At 57.8% G+C, this 14,401-nt stretch overlaps 1 protein-coding gene across 16 annotated transcripts in view; it reads right to left on the reverse strand.

Annotated features, from left to right (window-relative positions):
* LOC126037370 (electroneutral sodium bicarbonate exchanger 1-like) overlaps positions 1 to 14,401 on the reverse strand; it is a 265,741-nt gene that overhangs the window by 92,677 nt on the left and 158,663 nt on the right. The gene's annotated exons all lie outside the window — the stretch shown is intronic.

The following is a 14,401-nucleotide window of genomic DNA, read 5'->3' on the forward strand; positions in this document are numbered from 1 at the left end:
GTAATTTGGAATATGCATTCTCCAAAAACCCACAACACCTAAGAAAGTCTGTGTTTCCTTTTTATTAGTCGGTGAGGACATAGCTGCTATTTTGTTGATGACGTCCACAGGGATCTGACGACGCCCATCTTGCCATTTTACTCCTAAGAACTGGATCTCCTGCGCAGGTCCCTTGACCTTACTTTCTTTTATGGCAAAACCAGCCTTCAAAAGGATTTGGATTATTTTCTTCCCTTTCTCAAAAACTTCTTCTGCCGTGTTGCCCCATACGATGATGTCATCAATATATTGCAGGTGCTCTGGAGCTTCACCTTTTTCTAGTGCAGCCTGGATCAGTCCATGACAAATGGTGGGGCTGTGTTTCCACCCCTGGGGCAGTCGATTCCAGGTGTACTGGACGCCCCTCCAAGTGAAAGCAAACTGAGGCCTGCACTCCGCTGCCAAGGGAATGGAGAAAAATGCATTAGCAATGTCAATTGTGGCATACCACTTAGCTGTCTTTGATTCCAGTTCATATTGAAGCTCTAACATATCTGGCACAGCAGCGCTTAGCGGTGGCGTGACTTCATTCAGCCCACGATAATCTACTGTTAGTCGCCATTCCCCATTGGATTTCTGCACGGGTCATATGGGACTATTAAAGGGTGAGTGAGTCTTGCTGATCACTCCTTGGCTCTCCAGTTGGCAAATCAGCTTATGGATTGGGATCAGGGAGTCTCGGTTGGTGCGATATTGTCGCCGGTGCACCGTCGTGGTAGCAATTGGCACCTGTTGTTCTTCAACCTTCAGCAACCTCACAACCGAAGGGTCTTGGGAGAGACCCGGCAGGGTAGACAGCTGTTCAATCTCCTCCGTCTCCAATGCAGCTATACCAAAGGCTCAACGGTACCCTTTTGGGTCTTTGAAATACCCCCTCCTGAGATAATCTATACCAAGGATGCACGGGGCCTCTGGGCCAGTCGCAATGGGGTGTTTATGCCACTCATTCCCGGTTAGACTCATTTCAGCTTCCAATACGGTTAGCTCTTGGGATCCCCCTGTCACACCAGAGATACAGATGGGTTCTGCCCCTTTATAATTAGATGGCATTAGGGTACATTGTGCACCAGTGTCCACTAGAGCCTTATATTCCTGTGGGTCTGATGTGCCAGGCCATCGAATCCACACTGTCCAGTAGACTCGGTTGTCCCTCTCCTCCACCTGGCTGGAGGCAGGGCCCCTCTAATCCTGGTTAGAACATCCGTTACTCACTTTCTGCACACGTAAATCGGAAGTCCCTTCAAGGGGATCAGAAATGAGATCAGCCCATCTACTGCGTCTGGGGGACTGCTCACGGGAAACTGGAGCAGTAGTTTTCCAAGAATTCTCTTTTCTGGTTGCTTTTTCTCGCAACTCCTGTACCCGTGCATCCAAGACTGAAGTGGGTTTTCTATCCCACTTCCTCATGTCCTCTCCATGGTCACGCAGGTAAAACCACAGGTTAGTCCGTCGAGTGTACTTTCTCTCTCCTCTCTCTTGGGCAGAGGAACGCTTACTCCCAATAACTGCGATGCGGGCCTGTACAGGTGAGGAGGAGGACAGATCCACTTTGAATTGCTGGAACTCTCAGGACAACTCCTCCACAGCTGAGACACAGGCCCGTAGGGAGGAAGAGAGACTCCCTTCGTATTGCCGGAGTTGGACAGCCAATTCATCCACCGTTTGTCCATAGCCTTCTCTCCAGGACATTACTGCCAATGAGTTGGCATAGGTTGGTGGTGCACTTCGTAGAAACTTCCGCCACATGGGTTGTGTGCATTGGACTTCATCTGGATCTGTGGGTGACTGCGCATTTTCTGGATCATTGTAAATCACCTCCAGCACGGCTAATTCTCTCAGGTACTGAATACCTCTCTCCATGGTGGTCCACTTGCCTTGGTGACATGTAACTTCATCCCTGAAGGGGTATCTTTCCTTTACACCTAGCAAAAGTCGCCTCCAGAGGCTGAGGACTTGTGTTTTTCTCCCAATCGCCTTGTCGATGCCCCCTTCCCTAGACAGAGATCCCAGCTGCTTGGCTTCCTTACCCTCTAATTCCACACTACTAGCCCCGCTATCCCAGCATCGGAGCAGCCAGGTAACAATGTGCTTACCTGGGTGGCGGCTAAAATCTTTTCGCATGTCACGCAACTCACTCATGGATAGAGATCGGGTAATTATTTCAGGTTCTGTCTCTACCTCCTGTTCTCGCGATGACCCTGGTTCATCTTCATCTCTCGCTAAGCGAACTGATTTCTTTGTGTGTTTCTTTTTCTGTACAGGGGCGACTGATACTGGCACAGGCTGGTTCTCTGGTTCAGCTGCAGTGTCTGTCACCGGGGTAGGGGTAGTCATGGTACCTGTTGTCGTGGTAGGGGCAGCCACGGTGCTTGTTGTTGGGGTAGGGGCAGCCACGGTGTCTGTTGTCAGGGTTTGGGTAGCCACGGTACATGTTGTCCTGTTTTCCATCTTTTCCTCCTTTTCCCCCCGAGGGTGCTGCATAATATCAAGCAGTGTTTGGTAGATATTGGCCAGAGCCCAGCACAGTGCAGCGAGTTGTATGTCTTTGGAATAGCCACAGCATTTTTCTTTCAAATATTCTGTCACTTCATAAGGGTTCTGTAGTTGTTCGGGAGTGAACTTCCAAGTCACTGGCGGTGAGAAGTTCTCTAGATACTTGCCCATATGCTCCCACATGCCGTGCCACCCATGAGTCTCCAGCTTTGGGGGAGATCTCTGAGTGGTACTCTTAAAGAGCGTTTTTGTAGCCCTAAACAAGACCTGAAACATATTCAGGAGGCATAGCACTAACAGCACACTGGCTTGCGCATCCCAAGGATATTCAAAATTCTCAAAAGCTGTTGTAATTAGTCGGAAGGAGAAGAGGGAGGTGAACGGACGGGGGGAGGTATCCCCCCCTAATTTCCCCATGGATTGGGTGTAATTACCAATAAAATCCGACAGAAGGCGCCCAAAGTATGGAAATGATATCACTGCCTCATACAGATACCAGCTTAACCTCATGACCAGTGATGTAATCATTTCATAAGTCGACATTGCCCAGTACAGCAAAATGATAATCCCAATCACTCTCCCAGAGATGAGATACGCAACTACAGGCAATACATAGAGCATATAAGAGCTTACAAAACGCCACCATGTAAACAAATGAAACAACATTGTGACTAACATCTATATATCTAAGAAATGCGTTTGGCAAATTTGTTTCAACACGCTCTGGCCAGATCTGTCGTTATCTCAACCCTTCTGCCCCACGTTGGGCGCCAAAAAGGACTGTCGTGGTTTCAGCCCGGCCGGTAACAAAGGACCACGCAGCCGCTCGCTCACTCCTCCGCCCCCCTCCGGTGGGATGGGGAGGAGACGGAGGAGAGAAAAGGAAAAGAAACTGGAACCTCGAGGGTTGAGATAAAGGCAGTTTACTGGGACAAACACAAAAGAGATTACAACAACAACAACGGCACTAATGAAAAAAAGGTATACAAAAAGAGTGATACACAGTGCAACTGCTCACCACCCGGGACCCGACGCTCCGCCACTTCCCCCACCGAAAAAACAGAGGCCACCCCCCGGCCCGCTCCCCATTTATATACTGAGCAGGATGTCACATGGTATGGAATAGCTCCTTGGCTAGTTCAGGTCAGCTGCCCCGGCTATGCCCCCACCTCCCAGGTTCCTGTAAAAATTAACTCTATCCCAGCTGAACTCAAGACACCATGGTTCACCCCCTGGCACACCTTGGAGCAGAGTGAAGCATCAGGGCCCTGAGTGTCCTCCTGAGGAGGCAGGTGGAAGATGTTGCAGAAGCAGGCATACAGGAGGCTGTTCTTCTTCTCCTGCAGAAGCAGCCCCGCTCTGCTGCGGGGACAGAGGAGGAGGCAGACCCTGGGCTTAGAGACCTGAGCTGAGCCCCATGCCATGGGGGACCCCTCAACCCTCCATGACACTGGCACTTGCCTTTGCGGGGAAAACCCTGTGGCACCCCCTGCCCTGTTCTCTGCCTCCCTCTCAGACCCAGGACTGGGGATGCCCCCCACCTGGGACCGGTGCCATCGGGGCCACCAAGCTGGGGGCTGGGGCAGGTACCTCATGGAGATGATGGCCAGCATGGCTTGCTGCTGCACCATAATGCCCTGGGGGCCAGCGGGCTCCTCTTGCAGCAGCACCTGGGGAGCACAGCAGTGTGGGACAGCTCAGGATGGGGCAGTTTCCTTCGCCCAGCAAGAGCCTGTGGGGCTGGCAGAGCCCAGGTGCCCCCATCCTGGCACCCAGTGGTCCCAAGCCCCATGGCTGGAAGGGCTGTGCCCGTCACAGAGCCACAGGCTGGCCAAGGGACCTGCAAACATCCAGCCAGGCCGCCCAGGTGGCTTTGGAGCATCTCCAAGGATGGAGACCTGGAGCAGTGCTCATCCGCAACCCCCCTGCCTGGCCAAGCTCTCATCTGCCCCCGGGGCTGTGTCGCTGCCTGCTGCCCCTGCCCCTGCCCCTGCCTCAGCCTGACTGGCCGTCCCCTCACCTCGATGGTCTCCACCACCTCCGGCTGGCAGAAGTAAAGCATGTCCCACACAGCGGAGTCCACGCTGGTGGTGCTGCAGACGGTGCAGATGGAGGCCAGAAACCTCAGCTTCTGGGCCTCTTGCTGCCAGCCAGGGAGGAGACAGACAGACAGACAGTGTCAGGGGGGAGAGACAGCCAGGTGGGGGGCCCAGCACAGCCCCCAGCACCTTCTGAGCACGGGACAGGGGCCGAAAGACAGGCTGGGAGACACGGGCACAGCCTCATAGAAGTGGCCACGGATACCTTTGGTCTGCTCCTGAGGAAGGCTCGAATGATGTCCAGGGTATTGTCTTCCTCCCTGGGCAAAGCCAAGGCAGAGCAGCACAGATCTGGCCAAGAGAGAGCAGGAAGGGCTGGGGGGCAAGCAGCAGGGAAAACCCGAGCCCTCTGCCCAGCTCCCAGGGATGCCACAAGCCCTTGCTCAAGGCTGGGACACCGGTGTCCCCTGTGTGCCCCAGGAGAGAGGGTGTGATGCTGGAGGGCAGCACAGGGAGGGGGCCCTGCTGTGGTCTGGTAAGGGATGCGCTGGCACCAGGGCACAGGGAGAGTCCCTGTCCCAGGAACGCCAGAACAGAGCTCCCTTCCTGGCCACTGCGCTGTGGGAGCTCTGATGCCAGCCTGGCTGGGGGATGTGAGCCTGGCCCAGGACAAGGCAGGGCAGGCTGGGGAGCCCCCTGCTCCACAGCACCCGCACACTCACCTGCCCGCAGCAGCTGGACCTCGGACATCTCATGGGGCTTTGGCCTGGATCTGGGAGCCGGGGCAGCTCCAGCCTTCTCCACCCAGGCCTGCCTAACGTGGCCAGGGGGTCTCTCCGCCATCCTGCAGGAGGGAGGGAGGAAAGGGGTGAGGAGGACCCCCTGCCACCCCAGGGGTGGTGGGGGCAGAGGTGGCTGTGCTCAGGGGCTCCTCGCTCCCATCCTGTCCCAACACTGTCCTCCCAGACACAGCGGGAGCAGGGCTGGCTGCCACAGGGTCTCGCAAAGTACCCCAATGTCACTCCCCTAAGCCCCCTGATCCCCCCTCCCCAGAAGCCCTCTGGCTGCCCCGGAGCACATGGACCCCTCCTCGCCCTGGGGGGACGGGACTGGCTCCCTCTTCCTCCTCCTCCCGCTATGGGGCTGGGGTTTGTCTGTATGGGGGCATCCCCCTTGTCGCAGACACCCCTCTGTCCTCTGTCCCTTCCCTCCCAGGGCCTGGTGCCACCCCCACCTATGGCCAGGCCGAGCCGGGGAGCAGCCCCCAGCCCCTCAGGCACGCCGAGGCTCTTCCCTCGTCCTCAGGAGGCGCAGGACAAGGCCCGCCGGGCTCCCCTCGCTCGAAGGCAGGTGGGCACACCGGGACACCAGAGGCCTTCCTGTGCGCTCAGCCACAGCGATCTGCGACCGTTGGGGTCTGCTGGCTTGCCCTGGTTACGGCTGCCGCGGCAGGCGGCAGGGTTCCATCGGCCGTTCGCTGGCACGAGGGAGGGGGGGAGTCCCCCCTCCCCCCCTCCCCGGGGCCTACGCCCCCGCTGGGCTCAGCCCGGGCCTGCTGGGTCGTCTGAGCGGGCGCGGGGGCCCGGGCCGGGGTGCTGGGGGACGCGCTACGCCCGGGGTGGTGGGGCCGGGAGCGAGGTGGCGTGGGCACAGAGGGGTCGGTGCGTGGGGACGGGCGGGAGGTGAGGCGAGAGGCCGGTGGGCAGCGGGAGGCTGCGGGTCGGGCCGTTGCGGCGAGCTCGGCCCAGCAGCGGGGAGCAAGGCGGACGGCAGCGGCGGCGGGGCCGGCAGGTGGGTACGGGCGGGACGGGGACGGGAACGGGGGAGCGGGGGAAGAAGGAAGGAAGGAAGGAAGGAAGGAAGGAAGGGGGAAAGGGGAGGGGGAGAGGCGTCTGGTGATGGGTCAGGGATGGGGTCGATGAGGGGGTCAGGGATGGGGTCGATGAGGGGGTCAGGGATGGTCAGTGAGGGGCTGGGGGCCACTTGTCTGGGAGGTCCAGCCGTGGGGTGGGCGCAGTGATCAGCTGGGTGGTGCCGTTCAGGTTTGTGCAGCCTGTGCGGGTGTAGCGTGGTTTGGAGTGATGGGGGGGTGCAGGCAGGGTGGGCTGCGCTGTGCAGGGGTGCAGTCTGTTTTGGGTGCTGGGGGAGGTGCCCTGGACAGACGTGTCATTCATGCTGGGGAAGCAGAACCAGGCGCTGGTGAGCCGGTGCAGCGGTTCCTCCTGCGCAACATTCTTAGGAAAACTCTCCTTTTTCTTTCCTTTTCCTTGCTCCTTCGCTTCCAGATCTCCGTGGTCGCAGTTTGTGCTGCCTCACCTCCAGCACAGCGTGCAGAATGAAACGACGGTCACAGAATTCGTCCTCCTGGGGTTCTGCAGCACCCCAGCCCTGCAGCGCTGCCTCTTTGGCCTTTTCTCTGCCCTCTGCTCTGCCACTCTGATGGGAAACGCACTTGTCTTTCTGCTTATCTGCCTGGACTACTGCCTCCCCATGTACTTCTTCCTCTGCCACCTCTCCATCGCGGACATCTGCTACGCCTCCAGCAATGTCCCCCGTATGCTAAGGAGCCTCCTTGGACAAGGCAGAACCCCCTCCTTTGCTGGGTGTGGGGCACAGAGCCATCTTTATTTAATCTTTGCACTTACAGCGTGCGTGCTGCTGGCCATCATGTCTCACGTTCGCTATGTGGCAATCTGCCGTCCCCTGTGCTATGCCCTCATCGTGATCTGGAGGCTGCGCCTCACCCTTGCCACGGTTTTGTGGGCTTTGGTGTTTGTATTTGGTACACTGCAAGCCTCTCTGGCTTTACACCTGCCTTTCTGTGGCCCCTGCGAGGTTGTCCACTTCTCCTGTGAAATTCTTGCTGTCTCAAAGCTGGCCTGCCCTGCCGCTCCTGCCAATAAAGTCCTGATCTTTGCTGTTTGTGTGTGCTTCTTCCTCTTCCCTTTAGCCCTAATCCCGATTTGCTCCCTGGACAGCCTGGCCACCGATCTGCGCATCCGCTCTGTGCCAGGATGGCACGAAACCACCTCCACCTGTGGCTCCCACCCGACCGTGGTGGGTGTCTTTTATGGAAACGCCATCTTCGTGTACGCGGGGCCCGGGAGCGGTAACTCCTCTGGGAGGGAGAAAGTTCTTTCCCTTTTCTACAGTCTCGTCAGCCCCAGTTTGAACCCCGTCATTGACAGTCGGAGGAACAAGCAGGTGAAGGAAGCCTTGCTGAAGCTTCAGAGAAGGAAGAGGGTCTTTCATTCCCTCTAGCTGGCGCTCTAGGCTTTCACCTGTCTCCTGTCTTTCTGCTCTTTCTTCTTGAGCTCTTGCAGTATTTCTCACGGAATGTTAAGTGGTTAAAAGTGTCCTGGTTTCAGCTTGGATAGAGTTAACTGTCTTCCTAGTAGCTGGTACAGTGCTATGTTTTGAGTTCAGTATGCAAAGAACCTTGATAACACTGATGTTTGCAGTTGTTGCCGAGGAGTGTTTAGACTAAAGTCAAGGATTTTTCAGCTTCTCATGCCCAACCAGCGAGAAAGCTGGAGGGGCAGAAGAAGTTGGCACAGGACACAGCCAGGGCACCTGACCCAAACTGGCCAACAGGGTATTCCATACCATGCGACATCCCATCTAGTATAGGAACTGGGGAGTGGGGGGGAAATCGCTGCTCGGGGACTAGCTGGGTGTGAATGGTGGGTGGTGAGCGATTGCACTGCGCATCATTTGTACATTCCGATCCTTTTATTATTGCTGTTGTCATTTTATTAGTATTATCATTATTAGTTTCTTCCTTTCTGTTCTATTAAACCGTGCTTATCTCAACCCACGAGTTTTACTTCTTTTTCCGGATTTTCTCCCCCATCCCACTGGGTGGGGGGGGAGTGAGTGAGCGGCTGGGTGGTGCTTAGTTGCTGGCTGGGGTTAAACCACGACAGAGACAGAGTCACAGCAGCACAGAATGGATGCTGAAAGAGACCTCTAGAGATCATCCAGCCCACCTCGGCTGCTCGAGCAGGGCCAGCTGCAGCAGGCTGTGAGTCTGCTTCTCCAAGGTTCTATTGGCTGCGTTGCTCCCAGGTTATGGAGCTCGCATGGGAAATGGGCAATGAAGAGGGATGAAGTTTCCAGGCACTTTCTGGCCGGTGCAGTGATTTTTATTTTTTTTTTCCTTCTGACTTTTTTTCTCCCCGCTTCCTGGTCTTGCGGCTGCCCAAGGCGCAGCCAGACAAGTGGAGGAGGGTCCCTGCCTGGCCTGCAGCTCCCTCCCTCGCCATTCTTGGGGTGATTTGGGGTTATTTTGCTGTGTCAGTGAGGCAAAGCTGGGCTTTCCGCGGCTGAGTGCAGTGGGACCCAAGGAAGGCCGTGATGGTCTTGAGGCTTTGAAGGGCTGTGCACCGAGCCCTGTCCCCGCTGGAGGGGACACTGGTGGTGTTCAAGACGAAGGCCTTGCAGGCCTTGTTGTCGTGTGTACCTGTGTCCCCCCCGGCCCCCAAGGTCTGTCGTTGTCGCAGGGGCTCTGTGCTGCTTTCTGCGTGGGGCCGTGTCCGTGAGTCCTGCAGGGACCTGTCTGTCCTGGCTTCCCCACCAAAGGGCTGCTTCCCCTGGGGAAGGGGAGAGGGGAGTTGTTCCCGTTCCCGTCCCCCCCACCATTGCCTGCCCCGCTGGTGGTGACTGGGCCCTGGGGGTGGCTGGGTTCCCCTCGTGGCTTGCTGGCTCGGATTTGGGGCTCAGTGGGGCTTTTGCACCTCTTGGGGGCTGTTTCTTGGTGCCCCCTGTGCTCCCTCCCCCTCCCACATAGGCACCGAGCGGTTCTGGAGAAACAGCTTTTAATTGAAAAGACAAGAGAAAAGGTCCCATCCAAGCTGGTCTAACCCCTCCCTAGCCCCCCCCGCCCACCCCCCCTGCCATATACCCCACCCCTCCTCTCCCACCCCCCACTCCCCCCATCTCCATCCCTCTCACCCCTGTCTAATCCCCCCCCCACACACACACCCTCACGTTGGCTGCCAGAGCCCTGCGCTTGCTGGGTGCCATTGGCAAGGAGCTCTGCGCCTGCCTCTTCCTCCGCTTGCCGGCCGTGGCAGGTGGGGACGGTGGCAGGTCCATCCCCGCATCCTGCCACGGCTCCTGGGGCTCCATCCCACCGTCGTTGACTATTTTGAGGCTCAGCATGGCGTCGCTGAGCTCGGGGATGCAGTAGTCGGGGGTGAGCATCTCCTCAGGCAGCGAGAGTGAGCTGAAGTCGCAGTCGGGGGTGTCTGCGCCGGTGCCACCAGTGTCCCCAGGCATGGGGCTGCTGCTGGGAGCATGCTGGCTGATTGCCAGCCCGCCCAGGGAGCAATCAAAGAGCATTAGGGCCTCTTGGAGAGCCACTTTCTCAGCCACGGCAAGGGCATCTCCAAGGGCTTGGCTGGGGGGGACGTCGCCGCCGGGGGGTGCCCCCACAGGGGTGGCCGTGCTGGGGATGTTGATCTGTGCCAGCTGCCCCTCGCTGTGCTGGTAGCCAGGGATGGACACTGGCAGCTCCAGAGGGTCTGGGGCCACCCCACTCCTCTGGTTTTTGTAGGGTGCGAGGTATCGTGGTTGGCCCTGGGGGGTCCCTGGGGCTGCCCAGGCCAGGGGGGCCCCGCAGCCCCCGGAACTGCACAGGGCAGCACCCGGCAGAGAAGCGGAGCCTTGGCCGAGCGTGGCGGTGGCCGGTGGAGGCAGGTTGGTGGTTGTCCACGGGATGCGGAAGACCCGGGGGTCGAAGAGGCAGCCACATGGAGCCTTCTGCAGACCTGTGTGGGTGAGGGGGAGCCATGCTGGGCCAGGGGGACTGTCCAGGGGCACCCGCCGAGCCGGCCCCGATGGCTGACATCCCCCAGCTCTGGGCCAGGGGCGTGGGGAGCTTGTGGCCGGGGCGATCCCCACGGGGTGAACCGCTGTGCCGGTGGGACAGGGTTGCAAATCGGGGAGGAGACTGGCATCTAGGAGGTGAAAGGGGAGAGGTGGCCCCAAATATTTGGGGAATTCTCTGCAGATGGGCTTTACTGGGCACGCGCCGCCCGGGCGAGGGCAAGGATGCTCACCGGGGCTTGCTGAACCCCCATGCGAAAAGTGCCGGGGGAACGGGTGTGATGGGGATGGCGAAGGTGCCAGAGCAGACTGGGGTGCCATACCTGCTGGTGGTGCCTGGGGGGCCCGGGGTGCCCGGGCTGCAGGGAAGGGCTGCTCCCGCGTGGGCAGGCGGCACGGGTTGGCTGAGCCTAAGAGAATGAGACAGGAGCGATGGCCGGCGGTCACCTCTGCTCTTGCCCCCCAAGAGCGTCCCTGGGCTGCAGGGGTTGGGGTCGGTCCCTACCTCGAGGGTAGAAGGTTTTGGGGAGCACGAATGGCTGGAAAAGCTGGGGCGCCGGGGGGCCCCAGGGCCCAGGCAGTGGGAGCTGCGTTGGTGGCCGCGCCATGGTCCCTTCTGGCTGTTGGCTGCCAAGGACTCTTTGGCGTCTCCCCGGAAGGAATGCGGGGGCTCCCTGTGTTCCGCCCCACCCCAAGAGCCTCCCCAGCTCCTCCTGGGGAGGAAAAGGGTTAAGGGAGGCTGGGGTGGCCCCGGGGCCTACAGGCGGCTCTCGGGGTCTGCGGGTGCAAATGCTCTTGGCTTTCAACAGTATTTTTCCGGTGGGGGAAGAAGAACAAGTTGATTCAGCCGAGCCGAGTGGGCACCAAGCTGCAGCCGCAGCCTCCTTGCGCCAGATGGCAAATGCGTTTGTGACCGTTGCCCGCGCTTCTGTTTCACTGCGTTGACCGGAGCGAGGCAGAAATAGGAAAAAGGACCTCGAGGGCGCGAAGGAAGGTCACGCGGTGTCGCTCGGTGGCACGCTTTCCCCCAGCCCTCGCTCCAGTAGTGCTGTCAGGTCTTTCAGTCTCCTGCTGGGAAAAGCAGCAGCTCTGGATCCCCCTGGGAGGGGGCGGCCCTTTCCCTGGGTGCGTGACACCCCGGAGGAGACGGTACCCGCCGCCCCGTGCTCCCAGAAAAGGACTAGATTCTGCCCAACGTCCGGTGTCGGGGCGCTGGGGCTGTTTGCGCTCTACGGGATCCCAGGGATGGGGTTAGTACATCCCCTCCTCGTGCTTGGAGGATTCGGCGCTAGCAAGGACACCCCAAGGGTACCAAGGACACAGGCCTCTCGCTCCCGCTGTGTGAACAGTGTGTGGCCTGGGGAAGTCGGGACAACTGCCGTGAACCGGAGGCCAAAGATCTCTCCTGGCCTGTATCCTGGTAATCAAAGAGATTGCGCTCTGTTCGTGAGGCACCTCTGGCTGCAAGATTGTGCAAGGCCATGTGCTGCGTAACTTGTGGCAGGGACCGATGCTTGGGGGCGTGAAGGCAAGCGCGCTTCTAAAAGCGTAAAACTCCGTTTCATTTCAGAGCGCAGCTGAGCCACCCCGCTCCTCAAGACTCTGCCATCTGCACCGCTGTGGCTGGGACCGGGCAGTGCTGCACATCCCAAAGGCCACCAAGTCACACCCGTGTCCCTGCTGCTTTGCCGGGAGCTTCTGCGATGCGAGCGATGTTCTGGGGGCTGATCTCTTGGACTGCAGCTACTCTGTCCCTGACCGGCAGCTGGCTAGGAGGGTTGTGTCCCAGGTGGAATTCCACCTCTCTGACGAGAACCTGGCCAAGGATGCTTTCCTCCTGAAACATGTCCAGAAGAACAAGATGGGCTTCGTCAGCATCAAACCGCTGACGTCCTTGAAGAAGGTAGGCAGCCCGTTGCGTTGGCCAGCCGGGGTGGGAAGTGGCCTCCACGTGGAGGATGCCTGGGTGTCTGGGTGTGCTCTGGCTGTCTGCGGTGAGGTGTACGGGGAGGTCCAGGCTCTGCTCAGGCTGCCTGTGTCCCGGCAAAGCGTTGGTGGTGCAGAGCTGGGTCCTGCTCTCTGCCTTCAATGTGCTGCAGCAGTTCTCCACCCAGGGAGGGTGGCTGGGGAAGCGGTGAGCAGTCCTCAAACCCCAAGCCCAGGGCTGGGTTCGCCTCTTCTGCCCGTGGTTCCCCTAGGCTGCTCTGGGAGAGATCATGCCTTAACTAAAAAACTGCAGGGAAGCACTGGTGGTGTGATGTCCAGGGAAGCTGTGTCTTCTTGCCATGGTCCGGGAGCACAGGCGACCTTCTCCCACAAATCCTGAATGGGGGATATTGCCTTGCCATGACCTCAGGTTGATGGGGTTGCAGCCTGCCTGGATGATGGGTTTAGGGTGGCCCCTGCCTGGGGAGACTCACAGTGACGCAGTGGCCCCCTCTGTCCCTCAGGTGAAATACCTGACGCATGACTGGTGGCTGACGCTTTACACCCTGCAGTTCTCGGAGCTGCTGGAGGTGAATGAGGAGGGCACCAAAGTGAGGCAGTGGCTGATAGCATACGTCCATACAGAATGTATGGTATGTCTAAATATTTGTTGGTTTTAATATTTTGTACCAGCCGTGGAAACTGGTTTGCTGCTAGGTGACTGTAAAAGGGAGATTTGGTAAATAATTATTAGAAATCTTATACTAACACTATGATTGAAAAAATAGACAGAAGTGTAGCCAAGTAATTAACTAGTAGAGTTAGTAACCCACTCCTAAGTTTTACAGTTCTTTGCTCTTATGACTGGATGTTCCTGTACATTAGATAAGATTAATATTGAAACTGACCATATATGACTAGAACCATGTTAATCTCCAAGATCAAAGAACAAGGATGACGAACAAGACTTGAAGGTCAGCCAACAGAATTTGAAATGGATCGGTGGGCGCAAAAGCAGCCCTTCGACTCAAATGAAGAACCGTTGCGTGCGATCAGATGTAGGCAGTCCTATGATACTCAGTTACAGTAATTTTTATGTCTATGTATAGTAATCTGATTAATATGTAATTAGTTACGCCATAGAACCTGTTTGTGCTGAAGCTGTGGCACGCATGCTAGGTGGAACTATCCCCCGTGCATCCAGCGCTGCAATAAAGAATGCCTACTTTCTAAAACTCTTAGAGAGTTTCTTCGACCAGCTTTTCGGTATCATGGGTCCCCATCCCCGAGTCCCTGCTGAGCGTCCCCCCCAGCAGACTGCTGCTGGCCTGAGAGCTGCTGCCCCTGGAGCAGGACGTGCTGCACAAGGACCCCTCGGCCCCCTCCTGGCCCGGCAGCAACTTCAAGCCCAGCAATTTCAGCAATGCCTTCACTGGATTGCTCCTCGCCAGCAAAGTCTTCCCTCCGCTCGGGACAGGCTTGGGCACAGGCAGCTGCTACGGCCTCTGCCCCAGCACTGAGAGCACTCGTGGCTGCGGCTGGGGGAGTGGGGTGGGTGCCTGGGCACCCTGGCCCAGCAGCCCCTCGCCAGATGCCAAACCTCTTGCCGGCAGTCCTCTGGCAGCGGCGTGGGTGCCTGAGCCCCTTGGCCTGCGGGATGCGGTGCTTTGCCTGCCCCACTGTTGTCCCAAAAGTGGGGTCGTTTACCCGGCGTGCAAAATGCCAATATAAACACAGAGCAGAGGTATTTTATTCCAGTTCATGTTTACGAAAAGATGGGGGCTAGGTGGTAATCCGCAACGCTAGCACCCCTCATGCCTAAACGGGCAAGCAATCTATACAGTTCAGTTATACATATTCGATTTCCAAAGTTCTTCCCAAAACTATTGCCGGGAGTCGCTTATCTCGCACAGTTTCTATCAGGTTGAAGTTCCCCTGCTTGGAATTAAAGGTCCAATGTTCTTTTCTTCTACAGCGCATGCTCAAGGAGAGTGGGGGGGTAAGTCTTTTTGGTGTGGAATTGAGTTGGTGGTCATGATCTCCCCCTGCCACCTTTCTTTACCTTTCCTCCAGTT

This window comes from Accipiter gentilis, unplaced genomic scaffold (genome assembly GCF_929443795.1).
Source record: "Accipiter gentilis unplaced genomic scaffold, bAccGen1.1, whole genome shotgun sequence".
In the NCBI taxonomy this organism is placed as follows: Eukaryota; Metazoa; Chordata; class Aves; order Accipitriformes; family Accipitridae; genus Astur; species Astur gentilis.